We start from the raw sequence: 25,346 nt of genomic DNA on the forward strand, positions 1-25,346 counted from the left end.
TCTCTGCTGACATGAAGCCAGATTGTCTGTTACGGGACCTCTCTCCTCTGCCTGGGTGCTGGGCCTAAATATATGCCAATGGACTGTTGCAGTGGTGGGTGACGTGAAGCCTCATTCTCTGCTATGACATGCAGACTAATTCTCTGCTGACATGAAGCCAGATTGTCTGTTACGGGACCTCTCTCCTCTGCCTGTGTGCTGGGCCTAAATATATGCCAATGGACTGTTGCAGTGGTGGCTGACGTGAAGCCTCATTCTCTGCTATGACATGCAGACTGATTCTCTGCTGACATGAAGCCAGATTGTCTGTTACGGGACCTCTCTCCTCTGCCTGGGTGCTGGGCCTAAATATATGCCAATGGACTGTTGCAGTGGTGGGTGACGTGAAGCCTCATTCTCTGCTATGACATGCAGACTAATTCTCTGCTGACATGAAGCCAGATTGTCTGTTACGGGACCTCTCTCCTCTGCCTGGGTGCTGGGCCTAAATATATGCCAATGGACTGTTGCAGTGGTGGGTGACGTGAAGCCTCATTCTCTGCTATGACATGCAGACTAATTCTCTGCTGACATGAAGCCAGATTGTCTGTTACGGGACCTCTCTCCTCTGCCTGGGTGCTGGGCCTAAACTTATGAAAATGGACTCTTACAGTGGTGGCTGACGTGAAGCCTGGTTCTCTGCTATGACATGAAGACTGATTCTCTGCTGACATGAAGCCAGATTGTCTGTTACGGGACCTCTCTCCTCTGCCTGGGTGCTGGGCCTAAACTTATGAAAATGGACTCTTACAGTGGTGGGTGACGTGAAGCCTCATTCTCTGCTATGACATGCAGACTAATTCTCTGCTGACATGAAGCCAGATTGTCTGTTACGGGACCTCTCTCCTCTGCCTGGGTGCTGGGCCTAAATTTATGACAATGGACTGTTGCAGTGGTGGGTGACGTGAAGCCTGATTCTCTGCTATGACATGCAGACTGATTCTCTGCTGACATGAAGCCAGATTGTCTGTTACGGGACCTCTCTCCTCTGCCTGGGTGCTGAGCCTAAATATATGCCAATGGACTGTTGCAGTGGTGGCTGACGTGAAGCCTGATTCTCTGCTATGACATGAAGACTGATTCTCTGCTGACATGAAGCCAGATTGTCTGTTACGGGACCTCTCTCTTCTGCCTGGGTGCTGGGCCTAAATATATGCCAATGGACTGTTGCAGTGGTGGCTGACGTGAAGCCTCATTCTCTGCTATGACATGCAGACTAATTCTCTGCTGACATGAAGCCAGATTCTCTGTTACGGGACCTCTCTCCTCTGCCTGGGTTCCGGGGCCTAAATATCTGAGAATGGACTGTTCCAGTGGTGGGTGACGGGAAGCCAGATTCTCTGCTATGGGACCTCTCTCCAATTGATTTTGGTTAATTTTTATTTATTTAATTTTTATTTTAATTCATTTCCCTATCCACATTTGTTTGCAGGGGATTTACCTACATGTTGCTGCCTTTTGCAGCCCTCTAGCCCTTTCCTGGGCTGTTTTACAGCCTTTTTAGTGCCGAAAAGTTCGGGTCCCCATTGACTTCAATGGGGTTCGGGACGAAGTTCGGATCGGGTTCGGATCCCGAACCCGAACATTTTCGGGAAGTTCGGCCGAACTTCTCGAACCCGAACATCCAGGTGTTCGCTCAACTCTAGTCACAAGTCATTGCAGACACCCTCTATCGAAAAAGTATTGTAAAGTATCGGGGGGAAAAATGGCTGTCTAAATTATATTGCCGCCAGCCTTAAAAGGATTTTTGGGTCTTTGAAACGTTTTTCTATCGAATATATTGCGATCACACAACTGAAACTGTCTGTCCCTTCCTAAGCGCAGCTCTCCTTGACTCACAATGAGCTGAACCGATGAGCTATATAGCACCCGATGACGCATTCCGGCCAGCCAATCACTGTAATGCCAGTAGCCCAACATGGCTACTGGCATTAACATAGTAACATACTGTCATTACAGTGATTGGCTGGCCGGAATGCGTCATCGGGTTTGGCTCATTGTGAGTCAGGGAGAGTTGCGCTTAGGAAGGGACAGACAGTCATGGCAGTACTTACCTGCATGTTTATTGGCTGCTTAGCAGCCGCAAAACGTGCTGGAAGGAGACTCGAGCATGGCGCTCGAGCACATGCGGTACTTGGCCGAGTACCACCATGTGCCGAGCATAGCGATGCTTGAGCAGCTCTACAGTTCTATCTGCCTCTATTCATGTAAAACATTGGACGAATCGCACACAGTGCTCCAACCCCTCAGCACACCTTCTTCGCATTAGGTGTGGGTTAATGATAGCAGTGTCTGTGATTCAGACTAAGGCTGGGTTCACACCTGAGCGTTTTACAGCGCGTTCCTACGCGCTGTAAAACGCACAACAGGCAAGAACCAATGATTCCCTATGGGAATGGTTCACACCTGGGCGTTTTACAGCGCGTACGATCGCGCTGTAAAACGCCCGCCGCTCAAACAAGTACAGGAGCTTTTTTTGGCGCGTTTGACGCGCGTTTGGGCCATATACTCTTTGGACAACACTGCTGTCAATCACCCAAACGCGCGTCAAACGCGCGTTTACTATTACAAAAAACGTGCATAAAAACGCGCGACAAAATCGCGCATAAAAACGCGCGTTTGCGCAACGCTCAGGTGTGAACCCAGCCTAAGGGCTCGCTCACACGACCGTTGGTGGCCCGTGCTGTGAACCGCAAATTGCGGTCCGCAATGCACGGGCACCTTCTGTGGGGCAGGCGCATGGGGATCGCAGACCCATTCACTTGAATGGACCCGCAATCCCTCTGTTCTGCCAAAAGATAGAGCATGTTCTATCTTTTTGCGGTGCAGAGGCACAGAACGGAACCCCAGAAAGCACTCCACAGTGCTTCCGTAGTATTCCGTTCCACATCTCCGGATTTATGGTCCCATTGAAATGAATGGGTCCGCATCCGTGATGTGGAATGACAAGGGAACGGGACAAATGCGGTCCGCAATACGGGAACGGGACACCAACGGTCGTGTGAACGAGCTCTAAGGCCTCTTTCACACAACCGTTTTTTTTCCGTTAAAGGCTGTTTTTTGTGTTCCATATACAGTACGTACTCCGTATGTATTCCATTTTCGTATTTCCGTTCTGTTGAAAGATAGAACATTTCCTATTATTGCCCGCAAATCACGTTCGGTGGCTCCATTCAAATCAATGGGTCCGCTGCAAAAAAAAATTATATGCATCCGTATGTCTTCCGTACCCGTTACATTTTTGTGGAACCTTTTATTAAAAATGTTATGCCCAGCCCAATTTGTTCTGTGTAATTACTGTATACTGTATATGCCATACGGAAAAACGGAGAAAAAAAACAGAACTACGGATCCGTGAAAAACGGACCGCAAAACACTGAAAAAGTCAAGTGAAAGAGGCCTTAAATGTGAGGTAGGGATGTTTGGCACACTTCTGTAGCAGCTGTGATCGGCTGAGCTTGTGCTCACCTGGATCAATGTATGTTAACGTGTTTAGCAGGGTCCTGAAGAGGTTTAAAGTCAGCTGCCGTGTTGTGCCCGATGCCGACACAAGGGGGCAGCAGAGTGTTTACTGTCCGCCGTCCGGCAGAAGAGGAAGTAATTCTATGAAGGGAAGTGCTGCTCGGATCTGACAGTCAGGTTCTGGCTTGTTACAATTGGATTTGTCACCGAACGGCTTTGTCTTCTGCGCCCCTGGTAAACAAAAGGTTAACAGGTATGTCACTTTACGAAGTATTAGTAGTGAGTGTGTGACGGTAACCATAGTAGTAGCCTAGTTGTCACACTGCTTTTAGTGAATGGCGTGTAAAGTACGTGTTTACACTTCAGGTTTCGCCCTTGTTTTGTTGCGGCTCCTGACGCGGGTGACACGGGTTATCTCAGGAAATGGCATCTGCTGGAGATTTGCTGACACTGCTGGTGTACGGTGATCTGATGTTCTAGTATGCACGGGTGACATGTAGTTTCCTTCCCAGGTGCACAACACTACTTGTGCCAGTGTTAAACAATCTCTTGCCAAGAGGTACACTATGCAAAAACAGCCCCTGGGAGCCTATGTATAGGAAAGTGGGGGAAGCCCCTTACTTACTTCCTCTTGTGACTAGACCTACTAATCAGCCGTGATGGCCAGTTCGCCGTGTTCACGTGCGGGCTGCCATCTTTTTTTACAAGTCCGGCGATGCACAGGTTAGCCCTTAACTGTGCCTGTGCCGCGAGCCGGTCTGAAACAAATGCGGTCACCGGGAGCAGGCAGTTACGAGAACAGCCGCCGGGGACCTTCATCGGGCTGGTCTCGGAACTGACTGCTCCTGGTGACCGCATTTGTTTCAGACCGGCTCGCGGCACAGGTAAGGGCTAACCTGTGCCTCGCCGGACTTGTAAAAAAAGACGGCAGCCCGCATGTGTTCACGGGGGGCGAACAATGCGAACTGGCCATCACTGCTCATCAGACCCCATCTGTAACTATTTACATATCTGCCTGAGACATTAGGGTACAACTACATGGTGACATTTCATATAATGTATTTCAATGGTGTCGCAATCCAACATTTACATCAAATCCATCCAGTCGCAGCATGTTGCATTGCGGCACCATTGAAATGTAGCCTTTTGTGTCGGGCAACTTGCTGTCGCCATGTACCTGTACCCTAACTGCATATGCCAAGTTTTGCAAATATCTGACTTTTTTTTTTTTTTATCTGCGTGTAAATCTTTTGGAAAAAGAATTAATTCAGTGTAGGGCATCATGCACACTATATATTTTTTTTTTTCTGCATCTGATTCGCATTTTTTTTCGCGGATCAGATGTGGACCTATTAATTTCAATGGATATTGAGAAAATGCGGTCTGCATCCGTATATTATCATGTCTGTCCCACAAAAAATAGAATATGTCCTATTCTTGTCTGTTTTGTGGACAAGAATAGGCTTCTTGATAATCGGACCTGTGAAAATTACGGGATGCAGATGGCTGGTATCCGTATTTTGCAGATCTGTGGTTTACGCACAGCAAAATCCATCTTTCACACTTCGGCAGGACAGATCCGACAGGGTGTTCACCGTGTCGGATCCGTCCTTCCGCTATTTCGCTGTGCCGCCGGACCGCCGCTCCGTCCCCATTGACTATAGTGGGGACGAGGCGGAGCTCCGGCGCAATACAGCAGTTCTCGGTGAGAGGCCGCCGGACTAAAAAGTCGGACATGCGGGTCTTTTAGTCCAGCGGTCTTTCGCCGTGCACTGCTGTTCTGCGCCGGAGCTCCGCCCCATTATAGTCTATGGGGACGGAGCGGCGGTCCGGCACCATGGCGAAATAGCGGAAGAACAGATCCGACAGGGTAAACAGCCTGTCGGATCCGTCCTGCCGCAAGTGTGAAAGTAGCCTAACCTGTACAACATTTCATGCATTTTAATCTAGGAGTCACGTTTGGCTACACGTTTGTGCTAAACAGTGAAACTTTAGCTGTATGCACAGTCCTGCTCTGTAACATGTAGGGCTGCAGCTAACGAGTATTTGAATAATCGATTAGTTGTCGATAATTTCATCGATTAATCAGGAAAAAACACCAAAATGACAAAAAAAGGGGTTTATATGATTTTACTTGAAAAATTATGTTCAAAGGCCATATTAAAACAGATTGTGGATGGCACTGTTATGGAGGATCTGTAGATGACACTGATCTTATTTTTAATAGGCTAAGTCGAAAAACAGCTGTACTATTAAAATACAAAAATATTTTTTCCAATGCGGTGAATTTGCCATTTTTTCATCGCTTCACTTAGGGCTCTTTCACACTTGCGTTCTTGTCTTCCGGCATAGAGTTCCGTCGTCGGGGCTCTATGCCAGAAGAATCCTGATCAGGATTATCCCAATGCATTCTGAATGGAGAGAAATCCGTTCAGGATGCATCAGGATGTCTTCAGTTCCGGACCGGAACGTTCTTTGGCCGGAGAAAATACCGCAGCATGCTGCGCTTTTTGTTCCAGCCAAAAATCCTGAAGACTTGCCGCAAGGCCGGATCCGGAATTAATGCCCATTGAAAGGCATTGATCTGGATCCGGCCTTAAGCTAAACGTCGTTTCGGCGCATTGCCGGATCCGACGTTTAGCTTTTTCTGAATGGTTACCATGGCTGCCAGGACGCTAAAGTCCTGGCAGCCATGGTAAAGTGTAGTGGGGAGCGGGGGAGCAGCATACTTACCGTCCGTGCGGCTCCCGGGGCGCTCCAGAATGACGTCAGGGCGCCCCACGCGCATGGATGATGTGAGCGCATGGCACGTCATCCATGCGCATGGGGCGCTCTGACGTCATTCTGGAGCGCCCCGGGAGCCGCGCGGACTGTAAGTATACCGCTCCCTGCTCCTACTATGGCAACCAGGACTTTAATAGCGTCCTGGGTGCCATAGTAACACTGAAAGCATTTTGAAGACGGATCAGTCTTCAAATGCTTTCAGTTCACTTGCGTTCTTCCGGATCCGGCGTGTAATTCCGGCAAGTGGAGTACACGCCGGATCCGGACAGCGCAAGTGTGAAAAAGGCCTTACCCCCAAAAACAGAATAAAATGTGATCAAAAAGACGCACACACTCCAAAATGGTATTAATAAAAACTACAGCAAAAAATGAGCCCTCACAAGCTTAGCAGACATAACTATCAAAAAGTTATGGTGGTCAAAATATGGGGATGTGTAAAAAAATAAAATAAAATAATCCCCCAAAGTTTTAATTTCTTTTTTCAGTATTTAAAGGGGTTCTCGGGGCTTTTAATATTGATGACCTATCCCTGGGAGAGGTCATCAATATCAGATCGGCGGGGGTCTGACACCTGGCACCTTGATGGCCGAAATTACAGCAGGAAGGACAGATGCCAGTCCCTGATGTTGCTAATGAACTGATCGATGTAGGTGTGACAGCAGTCATTATTACAGGGTCCAGACCAGTAGAGGATTATAAGAGGGGTGTTTGGGTTGGCAGCCCAGGCCCATCCTTGCCCAAATTGCCCCTTATTGGTTTGCAGTCACACAGTGTAAAGCGGAGGACTGCCGTGAGCTGCAGTGCCACGCTAACAACCTACAGCGAGGACTACAGTGATAACGCCCGGACGCGGGACTTTCTGTGCGGGACTTAAAGTCAGCACCGCCTTGTGGCAAGAGGAGAAGAATGAGGAGGCGGGTGGCGGCGTTAAGGGTGAGGACATTGCTCAGAGCACTGCACGGAACGCTCACTGGGCTACTTTTGCTGTCACAATGCTGGTTCAGGTCTGCAGATCATCAGTGCTGCCTGCAGGCTGTATAAGGGTCCATTCACACGTCCGTTTTTTCTTTCCTGATCTGTTCCGTTTTTTGCGGAACAGATCAGGACCAGATCTGGACCCATTCATTTTCAATGGGTCCTGGAAAAAAATCGGACAGCACAATGTGTGCTGTCCGTTTCCGTTGTTCCGTTCCGCATGTCCGTTTAAATATAAAACATGTCCTATTATGTTCCGCAAAAATCGGATCCTGGTACAATGCAAAGTCAATGGATCCGCAAAAAACGTAAGACATTCTGATGTCATTCCGTATGTCATCCGTTTTTTGCGGATTCCGTTCCTGGAAACACATAACAATTTTTATTTTTTTTTTCAATTTTTTTTCAATGAATTCCAAACAACTTTATTTGATTATTGAAATTTATACATGTTTCTGTTTTTTGCGGATCCGCAAAAAACGGATGACATACGGAAACATTTTCAGGAACAACGGATCCGCAAAAAACGGACCGAAAATCGGGATATAGGAAAATACTGACGTGTGAATGTAGCCTTACCCTAAGTTCACACCTGAGCGTTTTACAGCGCGTTCCTACGCGCTGTAAAACGCTCAGCAAGGAGAGACCAATGATTCCCTATGGGAATGCTCACCTGGGCGTTTTACAGCGCGTACGATCGCGCTGTAAAACGCCCGACGCTCAAACAAGTTCTTGAGCTTTTTTGGGGCGTTTTGTCGTGCGTTCCCGTATATAGACTTTCGGGAACGCGCGACAATGTGTGTTCGCTTGTCTCTGTATGCGTGATTGTAAACGCCCGTACAATCGCACATACAGAGCGCTCCTTTCAGAACGCTCAGGTCTGAACCCAGGGTTAGGCTGAGTTCACACGGGCGTGATGGATTAGGTCCGGATCCGTTCAGTGAAACTCGCACAATTTTGCAAGCAAGTTCAGGCAGTTTTGTCTGTGATTGCGTTCAGTTTTTTCCGTGCGGGTGCAATGAGCTTTGATGTGTTTTTCACGCATCAAAAACGGACACGGATCACGGAAGACAATCTTGTGTGCATCCGTGATTTTTCACGGACCCATTGACTTGAATGGGTCCATGAACCGTTGGCTGTGAAAAAAATAGGACAGGTCCTATTTTTTTCATGGCCAGGAAACACGGATCACGGATGCGGCTGCCAAACAGCGCATTTTCCGATTTTTCCACTGACCCATTGAAAGTCAATGGGTCAGCGAAAAAAAACGGAAAACGGCACAACGGTCGTGTGCATGAGGCCTAAGGGGGCAGTGTGGGGCTGGGAGAGACAATTTGAAGGCCATTCATCCATAGGGCTCATGCACACAAACGTGTATTCTTTCCGCTTCCGATAATTTTTTTTATTTTTTTTTTGCGGACCGTATGCGGAACCATTAACTCCAATGGGGCTGTAGAAAATACAGAAGTTACTCCGTGTGCATTCCATTTCCGTTTGTCTGCATGGACATTCTGCAAAAAAGTAGCGCATGTCCTTTTATTGTCCGCAAATCACGGTCCGAGGCGTCATTCAAGTCAATGGGTCCGCAAAAAATACGGAACGCACATGGAACACATCCGTATTTCCATACTGTAGAAATGCTATGCCCAGCCCATATTGCTCATGTGTTTGGTGATTAATAAGTTACTGTTTCTGTATACGATCCGCAAAAACTGATTAAATACGGAAGCCATACGGATATGTTTTGTGCAATAACGGAATGGAAGAGGACGTAAATCGGAGAAAAAAACCCCTCAGATACTGAATAACGAATCCGTGAAAAACGGACCGCAAAACAACAACGGTTGTGTGCATGAGCCCATATGTGTATTTCTGCAGTTATATAGCCACTGAATTTAGTGCCCTGTCAAGAAATAGCATGGCCAAACGGAGAAAAGGCTCTTCTGGCCTCCTTTCCTGTTGGCCATGAAATTCACTGTTAATGTAATTAGCGTGCAAATTGACTCCAAATGATAATGAATCTGCCGCACTCGTATGGGAAGCTGCTGCAGAATAAAAAAAAGTATTATGTATGTATACCCCTGTCTAATCATCCTCCCAATAGTAACCCTTAATTAGCATGATTATCCACTAGGGATGTCCCGATGCCTCATGGCCGTGCAACGGGTCCCGTGTCCCAGATCAGTGGTGGGGGCTGCGGCGGCAGGTCCCATGTTGTCTTCCAGGTGGCGGCACTGCTCCCAGCCGATCAGCGTCGGGACGGCAGCATGTCCCAGCTGATCGGCGTGGGGGCGGGACTTCTGTGCGGCGGCTCCCAAGTCCCATGCCATTAAAGCCACTTCCTCCCAGTACTCTGGTACATCTGCATGGGAAGGATTGCAGCAGGCCAGGTGGGTACGGTGCATGAAATTGAGGACAAACAGTGACTAATAAAATAAAGTGGGGGGGGGGGGGGGGATGAGCATATAATAGTGATCCCCAAACAGCCAAAGGCTGTCCGGGTATGCTGGGAGTTGTAGTTTTGCAACAGCTGGAGACACGCTGGTTGGAAAATACTGTTATATGCCCATTCCCATCCTTATGCCCATTTATTAATTTATTAACCCATGTACAAAGGAAAAGTAAAGCAGTTGTCCATAGCAACCAAATTCCAGCTGAAATTTATTTCATTGCCATCAGCAACTGCGCCGCTATTTCTTTGTACAAGGTGTGATAAATCTCCCCTATGACTAAATTAAATAGAAATTTGCTGTAAAAACATTACCACACCATAATTGGTATTGGCGAGTACTTAACCACTTCAGCCCCGCTAGCTGAAACCCCCTTCATGACCAGAGCACTTTTTACACTTCGGCACTACACTCCTTTCACCGTTTATCGCTCGGTCATGCAACTTACCACCCAAATGAATTTTACCTCCTTTTCTTCTCACTAATGGAGCTTTTATTTGGTGGTATTTTATTGCTGCTGACATTTTTACTTTTTTTGTTATTAATCAAAATGTAACGATTTTTTTGCAAAAAAATGACATTTTTCACTTTCAGCTGTAAAATTTTGCAAAAAAAAACGACATCCATATATAAATTTTTCGACAAATTTATTGTTCTACATGTCTTTGATTAAAAAAAAAATGTTTGGGCAAAAAAAAAAAATGGTTTGGGTAAAAGTTATAGCGCTTACAAACTATGGTACAAAAATGTGAATTTCCGCTTTTTGAAACAGCTCTGACTTTCTGAGCACCTGTCATGATTCCTGAGGTTCTACAATGCCCAAACAGTACAAAAACCCCACAAATGACCCCATTTCGGAAAGTAGACACCCTAAGGTATTCGCTGATGGGCATAGTGAGTTCATAGAACTTTTTATTTTTTGTCACAAGTTAGCGGAAAATGATGATGATTTTTTCTTTTATTTTTTTTCTTACAAAGTCTCATATTCCACTAACTTGCGACAAAAAATAAAAAATTCTAGGAACTCACCATGCCCCTCACAGAATACCTTGGGGTGTCTTCTTTCCAAAATGGGGTCACTTGTGGGGTAGTTATACTGCCCTGGCAATTTAGGGGCCCAAATGTGTGAGAAGAACTTTGCAATCAAAATGTGTAAAAAATGACCGGTGAAATCCGAAAGGTGCACTTTGGAATATGTGCCCCTTTGCCCACCTTGGCATCAAAAAAGTGTCACACATCTGGTATCGCCGTACTCAGGAGAAGTTGGGGAATGTGTTTTGGGGTGTTATTTTACATATACCCATGCTGGGTGAGAGAAATATCTTGGCAAAAGACAACTTTTCCCTTTTTTTTTATACAAAGTTGGCATTTGACCAAGATATTTTTCTCACCCAGCATGGGTATATGTAAAATGACACCCCAAAACACATTCCCCAACTTCTCCTGAGTACGGCGATACCAGATGTGTGACACTTTTTTGCAGCCTAGATGCGCAAAGGTGCCCAAATTCCTTTTAGGAGGGCATTTTTAGACATTTGGATCCCAGGCTTCTTCTCACGCTTTAGGGCCCCTAAAAAGCCAGGGCAGTATAAATACCCCACATGTGACCCCACTTTGGAAAGAAGACACCCCAAGGTATCCAATGAGGGGCCTGGCAAGTTTTTTTTCGCATAACTTAGCGATAATTTTTATTTTATTTTTTCTCACAAAGTCTCACTTTCCGCTAACTTAGGACAAAAATTTAAATCTTTCATGGACTCAATATGCCCCTCAGCAAATACCTTGGGGTGTCTTTTTTCCAAAATGGGGTCAGTTGTGGGGTGTTTGTACTGCCCTGGCATTTGAGGGTCTCCGCAATCATTACATGTATGGCCAGCATTAGGAGTTTCTGCTATTCTCCTTATATTAAGCATACAGGTAATGAGATTTTTTTTTCCGTTCTTTTCCGTTCCGTTCATATATATATATATATATATATATACATATACACAAAGTGTTTGCCAAAGCATAGGAACGCCGCCTCCTCCTCAGCTCGTATGCCTCGGCAAACATATCTGTTACTGCAGAGGAGAAAATCCCGTCTTGCAGCGCCGCATACACCGACTTGCGTGTAATCTGACAGCAGCGCAATGCTTCTGTCAGAATGCACATCGGTGCTGCAGCTGGTCGATCGGTTGGTCCACCTGGAAGGTAAAAAAAGAAAAGAAAAAACCAGGCCGCAACGCAATAATTTTATTAACTTTGCAACAGAACATATAAACTTTAACTTTTTTAACTGAACATTAACCTTTTTGCTTACTGGTGTTTTTTTTTTTTTTGTTTTTTTTTTTTACCTTTATAGAACAAACCTCTCCTTCCCCATGGGTCAATGTGCAAAGCGCAAATCGCCCAAAGATGTGGCGAAGTGCGTTATGCACTTTGTCCCATGTGAAAGGAGACGTTTGCAGCAGCAGTGAGTGAATGGGCCCTAATAGCCCTGTGTGCCTGTCCTGGTGAGATGATCCCTATGCTAATAGTGTACCTGTGAGTGGTACTTCCGGAAACACTCTCCAAAGCATAGGGCAGGGTGGTCAGGACAGAAATAGCGGGTGTCACGCCTTATTCCACTCCTGCTACAGACACGACATCTTTTTCGGGGTGACGGTTGGGTTGAGGTACCAGGAACGACATTGGGGAAATGTCGCTCGTGTAGACGGCTAACTACACTGGTGGATGGGGCCACGGAACCTCCTGGGTACAGGAGGTTCTCGATGATCTCTTCCTGAAATTTGAGGAAGGATCCAGTTCTCCCAGCCTTACTGTAGAGAACAAAACTATTGTACAGAGCCAATTGAATAAAATATACAGACACCTTCTTATACCAGCGTCTGGTTCTGCGGGAAACTAAATACGGAGACAACATCTGGTCATTGAAGTCCACCCCTCCCATGTGAAGGTTATAGTCGTGGACTGAGAGGGGCTTTTCAATGACACGGGTTGCTCGCTCAATTTGTATTGTCGTGTCTGCGTGAATGGAGGAGAGCTTGTAAACGTCACGCTTGTCTCTCCATTTCACCGCAAGCAGTTCTTCGTTACACAGTGCGGCCCTCTGCTCCCTTGCAAGACGGGTGGTAACGAGCCGTTGGGGGAAGCCCGCGCGACTAGTTCGCGCGGTACCACAGGCGTCAATCCGTTCTAGAAACAAATGCCTAAAGAGGGCCACACTTGTGTAAAAATTGTCCACATAAAGATGGTACCCCTTGCCGAATAAGGGTGACACCAAGTCCCAAACTGTCTTCCCACTGCTCCCCAGGTAGTCAGGGCAACCGACCGGCTCCAGGGTCTGATCTTTTCCCTCATAGATCCGAAATTTGTGGGTATAGCCTGTGGCCCTTTCACAGAGCTTATACAATTTGACCCCATACCGGGCGTGCTTGCTTGGGATGTATTGTTTGAAGCCAAGGCGCCCGGTAAAATGTATCAGGGACTCGTCTACGCAGATGTTTTGCTCTGGGGTATACAAATCTGCAAATTTCTGGTTGAAATGGTCTATGAGGGGCCGAATTTTGTGGAGCCGGTCAAAAGCAGGGTGGCCCCTGGGACGGGAGGCGGTGTTGTCACTAAAGTGCAGGAAACGCAGGATGGCCTCAAAATGTGCCCTGGACATAGCAGCAGAGAACATGGGCATGTGATGAATCGGGTTCGTGGACCAATATGACCGCAATTCATGCTTTTTTGTCAGGCCCATGTTGAGTAGGAGGCCCAGAAAAGTTTTAATTTCGGAAACTTGGACTGGTTTCCACCGGAAAGGCTGGGCATAAAAGCTTCCCGGGTTAGCGGTGATAAATTGTGTGGCATACCAGTTTGTTTCGGCCACAACTATGTCTAAAAGCTCTGCAGTCAAGAACAGCTCAAAAAATCCCAGAGCCGAACCGATCTGAGCTGTCTCAACCCGAACTCCAGACTGGGCAGTGAAAAGGAAAACTACAGGTGCGGCTGAAGTTGGGGACTGCCAATCAGGGTTTGCCAGCACCTCTGGGATTCTAGGGGCTCTACGGGCACGTCTTTGCGGTAGCTGCGACAGGGTCACTACTGCACGTGCCGCCGTTCCAGCTTCAACTGCCCTTCTGGTGCTCGCTACTTCACCAGGTTGTACGGCAGTGCTGGTACTAGGTCCAGGGAGGGCTGGGCTGCTGGTGTATGCCTCACCACGTAATCCGACAGCACCAGCCCCACTCTGCTGCTCTTGAAGCGGATCCTGCGCAACCTGTGGTCTAGCGACACGGGGCCGGGTACGCCTGGTGGTATCAGGGACCTCAGCCTCCTCGTCCGAACTTTGGGTCAGAGAGCCACTGCTTTCTACAGGTTCGTATTCTGACCCGCGGGATTCATCAGATGAGGGTTCCCACTCCTCATCCGACTGGGTCAGAAGCCTGTAGGCCTCTTCAGAGGAATACCCCCTGTTTGACATTTTGGGCAACTAAATTTAGGGGTATTCCCTGAGACTACCCAAGAAAAAAAAAGCAAGCCTGTCTTACAAAGGGGAGGCTAGCGAAGTACCGGAGGCCGCTGCAGTTGATAAAAAATATCAAAACTGATTTTTTTTTTTATCGCCGCAGTGCGTGTAAAGTGATTGTGCAGTGATCAAAAAAAAAATTTTTTTTGTCACTGCGGTGGGGCGGGTGGGCGAACGCACGTGTGGGCGACCGATCAGGCCTGATCGGGCAAACACTGCGTTTTGGGTGGAGGGCGAACTAAAGTGACACTAGTACTATTATAGATCTGACCGTGATCAGTTTTGATCACTTCCAGATACTATAAAAGTACAAATGCTGATTAGCGATACGCTAACTGATCGCTAACTACCTAACCAAGGGACCTAAACTATACCTAAAACCTAACGGTCAATACCATTGAAAAAAAAAAAGTGACAGTTTACACTGATCACTTTTTTCCTTTCACTAGTGATTGACAAAGGGGTGATCAAAGGGTTAATTGGGGTTCAGGGGGGTGATCTGGGGCTAAAGTGTAGTGTTTGGTGTACTCACTGTGAAGCCTGCTCCTCTGCTGGATCCAACCGACGAAAAGAACCAGCAGAGGAGCAGGCAGCCATATAACAGATCATATTTACAAATATGATCTGTTATCTGGCGCTGTGATTGGCTTTTTTGAAAATCATCAGCTTGCCAGCCGCGATCATTGGCTGGCAAGCTGATGACGAAATGGTCCTCTTCGAAATGCCGGCCCGAACTGCGCATGCGCGGACCGCATAGCGCGTCATCTCGCGCCTCGCGAGATGACGCGTATATGCGTCGTTGTGCGCAGCGCTGCTGCCTCCGGACCGCACATCTGCGTTAGGCGGTCCGGAGGCGGTTAAATAAAAGAATCGGTACTCGGTATCAGGACATCCTTATTATCCACCACCCTACCACTGTACCACTCGTTGGCGATATTGTTTTTTTTTAAAAACAGCAGATACCCGGCCAATTTGTATTTTTTTTTTTTTTTCCTTTCATCTGCCAAAAAAACAAATAAAAAATGTCACACACCAAATTGGTATCGCTAAAAGTTACAAATCTCCCCACAAATAATGTAGCCTCGTACAACTATAAAAAAAATAATAAAAAAATGCAGTATACTGTTTTTGTTTTTTTCTCGCGGGGCCCAAGCTTGAGGAAGAGCTCAGGGCCTTTGGGCCACGTAATCCATCCCTGGTCCGGACACATAGTTTCCACAAGCTAGGCAATTCTAAAGAGGAAGGGTACTGTTCGGAACTAGTGGAGGAGCCCCAAGTGGCCACTCTGACGTCTGTGACAGGCAGCCCAGTTATCGCTGGGGAGCGGATATCAATTTCCTGCTCTTTAAAATAACTGGTGTTCTTAACGATGCCGACACAAGGGGGCGGCAGAGTGTTTACTGTCCGGCAAAAGAGGAAGTAATTCTATGACGGGAAGTGCTGCTCGGATCTGACAGGTTCTGGCTTGTTACGATTGGATTTGTCACCGAACGGCTTTGTCTTCTGCGTCACTGGTAACAATAGGTAAACGGGTATGTCACTTTATGCGTATTTATTACTGAGCAACTTTTAACCTTAAATCCCAGGCAGATTTTTGCAAATCTGACATGTCACTCAGTGATTTGTTTTCTCGTGACACATTGTATTTCATGTCATAAATTTGAGTCAATATATTTTAACTTTATTCATGAAAAAATCCCAAATTTACCAAAGATTTAGAATAATTTGCTATTTTCAAAATTAATATTTCTCTGCTTTTAAAACAGAAAGTGATACCTCATAAAATATTTATTACTTAACATTCCCCATATGTCTACTTTATGTCAGCATCATTTTGTCATTTTAATTTTTTATCATGTTCGCAGCCATTTTTTTTTAAGCACCAATTCAGTTATAAAATGCTTTTGAGGGGCTTATGTAATGGAAACCACCCATAAATTACCTCCATTTAGAAACTCCACCCCTCAAATTATTCAAAACTGACGTTACAAACTTTGTTAACCCTTGAGGTGTTCCACAAGAATGAAAGGAAATGAAGGTGACATTTCAAAATGTATATATATTTTTTTCTTTCAGATTTTCTATTTTCTAGCAAGGGTTAAAATGAAAATAAACCTCATTATTTATTACCTTGATTTTGAAGTTTACAAACCACACAAAAAATATGCTCAAAAATGGATGCATGAGCGCATGGCAGGGTTCAAAAGGGAGGAGCGCCATAGGGCTTTTAGAGGACATCTTTAGCAGGATTGTCTTTTGGGAGCTATGTCGCATATGAAGACACCTTGGGGTACCCCTACAGGAGAAACTCCCCCAAAAGTGACCCCATTACGGAAACTACAACCCTCAAGGAATATTGCAAGGTGTGTAGTGAGCACTTTGACTCATCAGGTCTTTCACAGAATTAGGAAACACTTGGCCGTGAAAAAAAATGTCAGACCCACATCCACATTTTTTACTTTCACAAGGGGTAACGGGACCAAATGCACCCCACATTTTGTTACCCATTTCCCCCTGAATATGGCAACACCCCAAATGTGCTCAAAAACGGATGCATGAGCGCATGGCAGGGTTCAAAAGGGGAGGAGCGCCATATGTGCTTGTAGCCTGCAGTAATGGGTTTAATATGGATTTTGATGGCAGGCCTGAATTGGCAGACATGGATTTTGGGTGCCATGTCACAATAAAAAAATTCCTGAGGTCCCTAGAAATTAAAAAACGTCAGGGAAGTGACCCTATTTTGGAAATTGCACCCCCGTACGTACATTTTAAGGGGTGGAAGGGTACTTTTCAGCAAACGGGTGTCTCACAGAAGGCCGAAATACTTGTCAAAGGATTTAAAAGCACTTGGATGTTAAAATGAAAAATTACTAGCAGACTCCAATTTTTCACTTTTACAAGGGCTTAAAGGAGAAAATGCACCACACATTTTGTTCCTCATTTCCTCCCCATTCAGGAAACACCCCATATGTGCTTGTAGCCTGCTGTATGGGTGCAGTAAGCCGGATTGGGATTATGCACACTGACGCTATAATATGCAATGACTGGGTCAGGTGTAAATGATAGTTAAGAGTTTTTGTTCGTGACGCCAATTGCAGCGTGCGCAGGTCACAGTCTCAGGGCCCTTTAAGGTGTTGCAACTCACGTACCAGGTGAGGAATGCCAGAGTGGTATAATGTGTATCTGTAATCTGTGTAGCAGTAGGTATAGTGTCAACGGTGTCTCCTACCTTGGTACGGATGAACTCCTGGATCCTGGCTCACTTGCAATAAATGAGTGCTGCTAGTAGGAGTAATTGAGGAACTTGGTAGTGATGAATGAGATCCAGAATTGAATTATAATTCAACTTGTCTTTACTGAAGGCAGCATTAATCCATATGAGATACAGCATTAGTCTTTTGGGTCCCAGCAGGGATCAATATCTCTTCTGAATCTAGCATGTGCCTGGAGCTCTCTTGCAGGATTAGTCATCTGCTCATAGCTCTGTAATATGTGGCAGGAATCTATATCTTCTGCTTTGTCTATCTTCTGCTTGGTATGGGACTGACTAGCTGAGGAGGAATTTGGCGTCTCCTGGTCTCTGGATAGTTACTCACAGTTAGCTCACAGGGAATGGCTCTTCCTGGAGGTGGCTGCTTACTTGTCAACCATAAAAGTATATAGTGGAAAAACCGGCACTCTACATCTATCAATAATGCTAAGGAGGCAGTATGTGGGATAGTAAGATATGTATTTATTTTTGTAAGGGTACGTTTTAGGAGTGGGAAATAAAGAGGTAGAGGTTCTAAAAATGTGGAGGTCCAAAGGATGAGGTTCTCATAAATAAAAATAACAATAAGAATGATGTTTTGCCATATACAGCGTTGCAGATACACAATACCAGAGATATGTCAAAAAATATACCAAAAAATAACAGGAGTAGCAAAAATAGCAAATATATGCAGAGTGGAGGTGTGGCACTGCAGTAATTATTTAATAGCGGTTTTCACCTTCCGTGGGTACAGTGAGTGGTTGTGTCCATTTGTATGTAGTCCATAAAAATTGTCTGTCTATACCTCCGGTCTTGGTCACATAGGAGGTATATAATATATGGGTAGAGCGGTGAGAAAATAAAAAGGGTAAAAATATATATAAAATACAAAAATGTAAAAATATAAAAATATATGTAGTAGGTCAGTCGGGTGCTGTACTTAGTGTGGCGTCCCACACATTAAGGGAACTGCACCCTGACTGTTTACCTTTCTTTGCGAGGTGTCCTGGTTGTTGGAGCAGCCTTGCTGCGCTCTGCAGTGTTTGTTTTCCCGGTCTTCTCGGCGTGCCACGTGGATATGACGTCACTTCTTCGGTGTCTCACGTGTCTTAGCCGGACTTGGTTTTAAGTTTTTCGTTGGTGGTCTTTTTTGATCCGGAGGATTCAGATGGGATTCGTTGCTCGGAAGCGCTTCCAGAATGAGGTTATTGGCAGGTTTTCAGAGGGAGGTCACCAGACGCGTTTCGAAGGAGCAATACCGTAGGATAACAAAAACAATACAAGACATTCTAGATACCAAATTTCCCAATAAAAATAACGCGGACAAAATACCGCAAGCAAGATCAAAAGCACAGAATCCAGAACACATTAAAGACCATTAATCAATAAAGAACAACCCACTAGAAAAAATACACACTAAGGTCCCCAAGCAGGCCGGAATACAGAAATACAAGAATACAAAAATGCACAATTAGTAGAAGCCGCAGCGGTACCACAGAAAACACAGACACTGTGAGAAAAACCGCAGAATTAAGTCAGAAACCATTAATCAACAAAGAACCAAAACAAAACACATCACACTACCAACAATAGCACAAACATACACACACAGAAAACAGCAAACAAAAGAAGATACCTAATTAGTACTTATCCAGATTTTCGATGGAACCACCACATCCAAAAGTCTGGACCATACAAAATAAGATCCAGTCCAGGTCTTTGAAAGATCCACCAGCAGCATAAAAGGCAGTACAACGGCAGTCAGAGGGCTACCACTGATGAAGAAGGCAGCGTAGTCCTTCGAAACGCGTCTGGTGACCTCCCTCTGAAAACCTGCCAATAACCTCATTCTGGAAGCGCTTCCGAGCAACGAATCCCATCTGAATCCTCCGGATCAAAAAAGACCACCAACGAAAAACTTAAAACCAAGTCCGGCTAAGACACGTGAGACACCGAAGAAGTGACGTCATATCCACGTGGCACGCCGAGAAGACCGGGAAAACAAACACTGCAGAGCGCAGCAAGGCTGCTCCAACAACCAGGACACCTCGCAAAGAAAGGTAAACAGTCAGGGTGCAGTTCCCTTAATGTGTGGGACGCCACACTAAGTACAGCACCCGACTGACCTACTACATATATTTTTATATTTTTACATTTTTGTATTTTATATATATTTTTACCCTTTTTATTTTCTCACCGCTCTACCCATATATTATATACCTCCTATGTGACCAAGACCGGAGGTATAGACAGACAATTTTTATGGACTACATACAAATGGACACAACCACTCACTGTACCCACGGAAGGTGAAAACCGCTATTAAATAATTACTGCAGTGCCACACCTCCACTCTGCATATATTTGCTATTTTTGCTACTCCTGTTATTTTTTGGTATATTTTTTGACATATCTCTGGTATTGTGTATCTGCAACGCTGTATATGGCAAAACATCATTCTTATTGTTATTTTTATTTATGAGAACCTCATCCTTTGGACCTCCACATTTTTAGAACCTCTACCTCTTTATTTCCCACTCCTAAAACGTACCCTTACAAAAATAAATACATATCTTACTATCCCACATACTGCCTCCTTAGCATTATTGATAGATGTAGAGTGCCGGTTTTTCCACTATATACTTTTATTGTTATAAACCGCCTCCTGATTGGGTGAATCAGTCCAGAACCAGAGCACCTACACATTGTACTGACCAGGTGAGCCACCAATAACCTACCTTCTTTACTTGTCAACCAGCTTAGGCTGAAGGGCTCAGACTGGGAATGATCTCTGATCTTAACCGAGACAAGGTCCTGGCTTGGGATCCCTATTTCTGGGAGCTCTTACCAGCAGATCCTTCCCCTAGCTGGCACACTAACTAACTTCCTTCCCTCTCCATGAGGCAGGATGTGGGAACATTCCACACCTCCTCAAAGAGGGGGGACTAAACTGGAATGTACTATTCCAGTTTAGAAACACTAAACTGACACTAAGGCCCTGCTAACACATTGCTGCCACCTGCTGGTGTACATGGAAATTACAGCAAATACATGTAACAGGCTTAGAAAATGCACATTTGTGAGGAATGTGATGTTGAATTACACAGGATGACAATGCAGATACACTTAACAGGCTGTAGCGAGGTAAAAGTGTTATGTAACATAACTCTGGGATGTTACATTGGCACACAGCAGGAAAACAGCAAAATGTGGATTTTGTTGGCCTGAATTGGCAGACATGGATTTTAGGTGCCATGTCGCATTTAAAAAGTTCCTTAGGTCCCCAGAAATTAAAAATCCCAAGAAGTGACCATATTTTGTAAAGTGCACCCCTGTACAAACATTATAGGGGTGGAAAGGGTACTTTTCAGCAAACGGTTGTCTCACATAAGGTAGAAATTTTTTTGATTTAAAAGCACTTGGCTTTGAAAATGAAAAATGACTAGCAGACCCAATTTTTCACTTTCACAAGGGGTTAACCACTTCAGCCCCGCTAGCTGAAACCCCCTTCATGACCAGGCCACTTTTTACACTTCTGCACTACACTCCTTTCACCGTTTATCGCTCGGTCATGCAACTTACCACCCAAATGAATTTTACCTCCTTTTCTTCTCACTAATAGAGCTTTCATTTGGTGGTATTTTATTGCTGCTGACATTTTTACTTTTTTTGTTATTAATCAAAATGTAATGATTTTTTTGCAAAAAAATGAAATTTTTCACTTTCAGCTGTAAAATTTTGCAAAAAAACCGACATCCATATATAAATTTTTCGCCAAATTTATTGTTCTACATGTCTTTGATTAAAAAAAAAAATGTTTGGGCAAAAAAAAAAATGGTTTGGGTAAAAGTTATAGCGTTTACACGCTATGGTACAAAAATGTGAATTTCCGCTTTTTGAAACAGCTCTGACTTTCTGAGCACCTGTCATGATTCCTGAGGTTCTACAATGCCCAAACAGTAGAAAAACCCCAAAAATGACCCCATTTCGGAAAGTAGACACCCTAAGGTATTCGCTGATGGGCATAGTGAGTTCATAGAACTTTTTATTTTTTGTCACAAGTTAGCGGAAAATGATGATGATTTTTATTTTTTATTTTTTTTCTTACAAAGTCTCATATTCCACTAACTTGCGACAAAAAATAAAAAATTCTAGGAACTCACCATGCCCCTCACAGAATACCTTGGGGTGTCTTCTTTCCAAAATGGGGTCACTTGTGGGGTAGTTATACTGCCCTGGCAATTTAGGGGTCCAAATGTGTGAGAAGAACTTTGCAATCAAAATGTGTAAAAATGGCCTGCGAAATCCGAAAGGTGCACTTTGGAATATGTGCCCCTTTGCCCACCTTGGCTGCAAAAAAGTGTCACACATCTGGTATCGCCGTACTCAGGAGAAGTTGGGGAATGTGTTTTGGGGTGTCATTTTACATATACCCATGCTGGGTGAGAGAAATAGCCTGGCAAAAGACAACTTTTCCAAATTTTTTTATACAAAGTTGGCATTTGATCAAGATGTTTATCTCACCCAGCATGGGTATATGTAAAATGACACCCCAAAACACATTCCCCAACTTCTCCTGAGTACGGCGATACCAGATGTGTGACACTTTTTTGCAGCCTAGATGCGCAAAGGTGCCCAAATTCCTTTTAGGAGGGCATTTTTAGACATTTGGATCCCAGACTTCTTCTCACGCTTTAGGGCCCCTAAAAAGCCAGGGCAGTATAAATACCCCACATGTGACCCCACTTTGGAAAGAAGACACCCCAAGGTATCCAATGAGGGGCCTGGCAAGTTCATAGAAATTTCTTTTTTTTTTCGCATAAGTTAGCAGAATTTTTTTTTATTTATTTATTTATTTATTTATTTTTCTCACAAAGTCTCACTTTCCGCTAACTTAGGACAAAAATTTAAATCTTTCATGGACTCAATATGCCCCTCAGCAAATACCTTGGGGTGTCTTCTTTCCAAAATGGGGTCAGTTGTGGGGTGTTTGTACTGCCCTGGCATTTGAGGGTCTCCGCAATCATTACATGTATGGCCAGCATTAGGAGTTTCTGCTATTCTCCTTATATTGAGCATACAGGTAATGAGATTTTTTTTTTCCGTTCAGCCTCTGGGCTGAAAGAAGAAAATGAACGGCACAGATTTCTTCATTCGCATCGATCAATGTGGATGAAAAAATCTCTGCCCAAAAAAAAAAAAATGGAGGGGAAAGGCGTCTGCCAGGACATAGGAGCTCCGCCCTACATCCATACCCACTTAGCTCGTATGCCCTGGCAAACCAGATTTCTCCATTCGCATCAATCGATGTGGAGGAATAAATCATTGCCGGGATTTATTTTATTTTTTATATATATACAAAGTGTTTGCCATAACATAGGAACGCCGCCTCCTCCTCAGCTCGTATGCCTCGGCAAACGTATCTGTTACTGCAGAGGAGAAAATCTCGTCTTGCAGCGCCGCATACACCGACTTGCGTGTAATCTGACAGCAGCGCAATGCTTCTGTCAGAATGCACATCAGTGCTGCAGCTAATCGATCGGTTGGTCCACCTGGAAGGTAAAAAAACAAAACAAAAAAAAATGAAAAAACCAGGCCGCAACGCAATAATTTTATTAACTTTGCAACAGAACATATAAACTTTAACTTTTTTAACTGAACATTAACCTTTTTGCTTACTGTTTTTTTTTTTTTTTTTTTTTTACCTTTATAGAACAAACCTCTCCTTCCCCATGGGTCAATGTGCAAAGCGCAAATCGCCCAAAGATGTGGCGAAGTGCGTTATGCACTTTGTCCCATGTGAAAGGAGACGTTTGCAGCAGCAGTGAGTGAATGGGCCCTAATAGCCCTGTGTGCCTGTCCTGGTGAGATGATCCCTATGCTAATAGTGTACCTGTGAGTGGTACTTCCGGAAACACTCTCCAAAGCATAGGGCAGGGTGGTCAGGACAGTCAGGACAGAAATAGCGGGTGTCACGCCTTATTCCACTCCTGCTACAGACACGACATCTTTTTCGGGGTGACGGTTGGGTTGAGGTACCAGGAACGACATTGGGGAAATGTCGCTCGTGTAGACGGCTAACTACACTGGTGGATGGGGCCACGGAACCTCCTGGGTACAGGAGGTTCTCGATGATCTCTTCCTGAAATTTGAGGAAGGATCCAGTTCTCCCAGCCTTACTGTAGAGAACAAAACTATTATACAGAGCCAATTGAATTAAATATACAGACACCTTCTTATACCAGCGTCTGGTTCTGCGGGAAACTAAATACGGAGACAACATCTGGTCATTGAAGTCCACCCCTCCCATGTGAAGGTTATAGTCGTGGACTGAGAGGGGCTTTTCAATGACACGGGTTGCTCGCTCAATTTGTATTGTCGTGTCTGCGTGAATGGAGGAGAGCATGTAAACGTCACGCTTGTCTCTCCATTTCACCGCGAGCAGTTCTTCGTTACACAGTGCGGCCCTCTGCCCCCTTGCAAGACGGGTGGTAACGAGCCGTTGGGGGAAGCCCGCGCGACTAGTTCGCGCGGTACCACAGGCGCCAATCCGTTCTAGAAACAAATGCCTAAAGAGGGCCACACTTGTGTAAAAATTGTCCACATAAAGATGGTACCCCTTGCCGAATAAGGGTGACACCAAGTCCCAAACTGTCTTCCCACTGCTCCCCAGGTAGTCAGGGCAACCGACCGGCTCCAGGGTCTGATCTTTTCCCTCATAGATCCGAAATTTGTGGTTATAGCCTGTGGCCCTTTCACAGAGCTTATACAATTTGACCCCATACCGGGCGCGCTTGCTTGGGATGTATTGTTTGAAGCCAAGGCGCCCGGTAAAATGTATCAGGGACTCGTCTACGCAGATGTTTTGCTCTGGGGTATACAAATCTGCAAATTTCTGGTTGAAATGGTCTATGAGGGGCCGAATTTTGTGGAGCCGGTCAAAAGCAGGGTGGCCTCTGGGACGGGAGGCGGTGTTGTCACTAAAGTGCAGGAAACGCAGGATGGCCTCAAAACGTGCCCTGGACATAGCAGCAGAGAACATGGGCATGTGATGAATCGGGTTTGTGGACCAATATGACCGCAATTCATGCTTTTTTGTCAGGCCCATGTTGAGGAGGAGGCCCAGAAAAGTTTTAATTTTGGAAACTTGGACTGGTTTCCACCGGCAAGGCTGGGCATAAAAGCTTCCCGGGTTAGCGGTGATAAATTGTGTGGCATACCTGTTTGTTTCGGCCACAACTATGTCTAAGAGCTCCGCAGTCAAGAACAGCTCAAAAAATCCCAGGGCCGAACTGATCTGAGCTGTCTCAACCCGAACTCCAGACTGGGCAGTGAAAGGGAAAACTACAGGTGTGGCTGAAGTTGGGGACTGCCAATCAGGGTTTGCCAGCACCTCTGGGATTCTAAGGGCTCTACGGGCACGTCTTTGCGGTGGCTGCGACGGGGTCACTACTGCACGTGCCGCCGTACCAGCTTCAACTGCCCTTCTGGTGCTCGCTATTTCACCAGGTTGTACGGCAGTGCTGATACTAGGTCCAGGGAGGGCTGGGCTGCTGGTTTATGCCTCACCACGTAATCCGACAGCACCAGCCCCACTCTGCTGCTCTTGAAGCGGATCCTGCGCAACCTGTGGTCTAGCGACACAGGGCCGGGTACGCCTGGTGGTATCGGGGACCTCAGCCTCCTCGTCCGAACTTTGGGTCAGAGAGCCACTGCTTTCTACAGGTTCGTATTCTGACCCGCTGGATTCATCAGATGAGGGTTCCCACTCCTCATCCGACTGGGTCAGAAGCCTGTAGGCCTCTTCAGAGGAATACCCCCTGTTTGACATTTTGGGCAACTAAATTTAGGGCTATTCCCTGAGACTACCCAAGAAAAAAAAAGCAAGCCT

At 45.5% G+C, this 25,346-nt stretch overlaps 1 protein-coding gene across 2 annotated transcripts in view; it reads left to right on the forward strand.

The window, feature by feature from the left end:
• Positions 1–3,621: 3,621 nt before the first annotated feature.
• Positions 3,622–25,346, forward strand: part of RNASET2 (ribonuclease T2) — a 167,812-nt gene continuing 146,087 nt past the window's right edge. Inside the window, exon 1 of one of the 2 annotated variants that reach the window (XM_044290262.1) lies at positions 3,622–3,754. The gene's annotated coding sequence lies outside the window, so the exon portion shown is untranslated. Of the gene's footprint in view, positions 3,755–15,612; positions 15,738–25,346 lie in introns of those variants that run through there. The other variant, XM_044290263.1, reaches the window with a different exon arrangement.

The sequence above is a fragment of the Bufo gargarizans genome, chromosome 4, assembly GCF_014858855.1.
Source record: "Bufo gargarizans isolate SCDJY-AF-19 chromosome 4, ASM1485885v1, whole genome shotgun sequence".
NCBI lineage: Eukaryota > Metazoa > Chordata > Amphibia > Anura > Bufonidae > Bufo > Bufo gargarizans.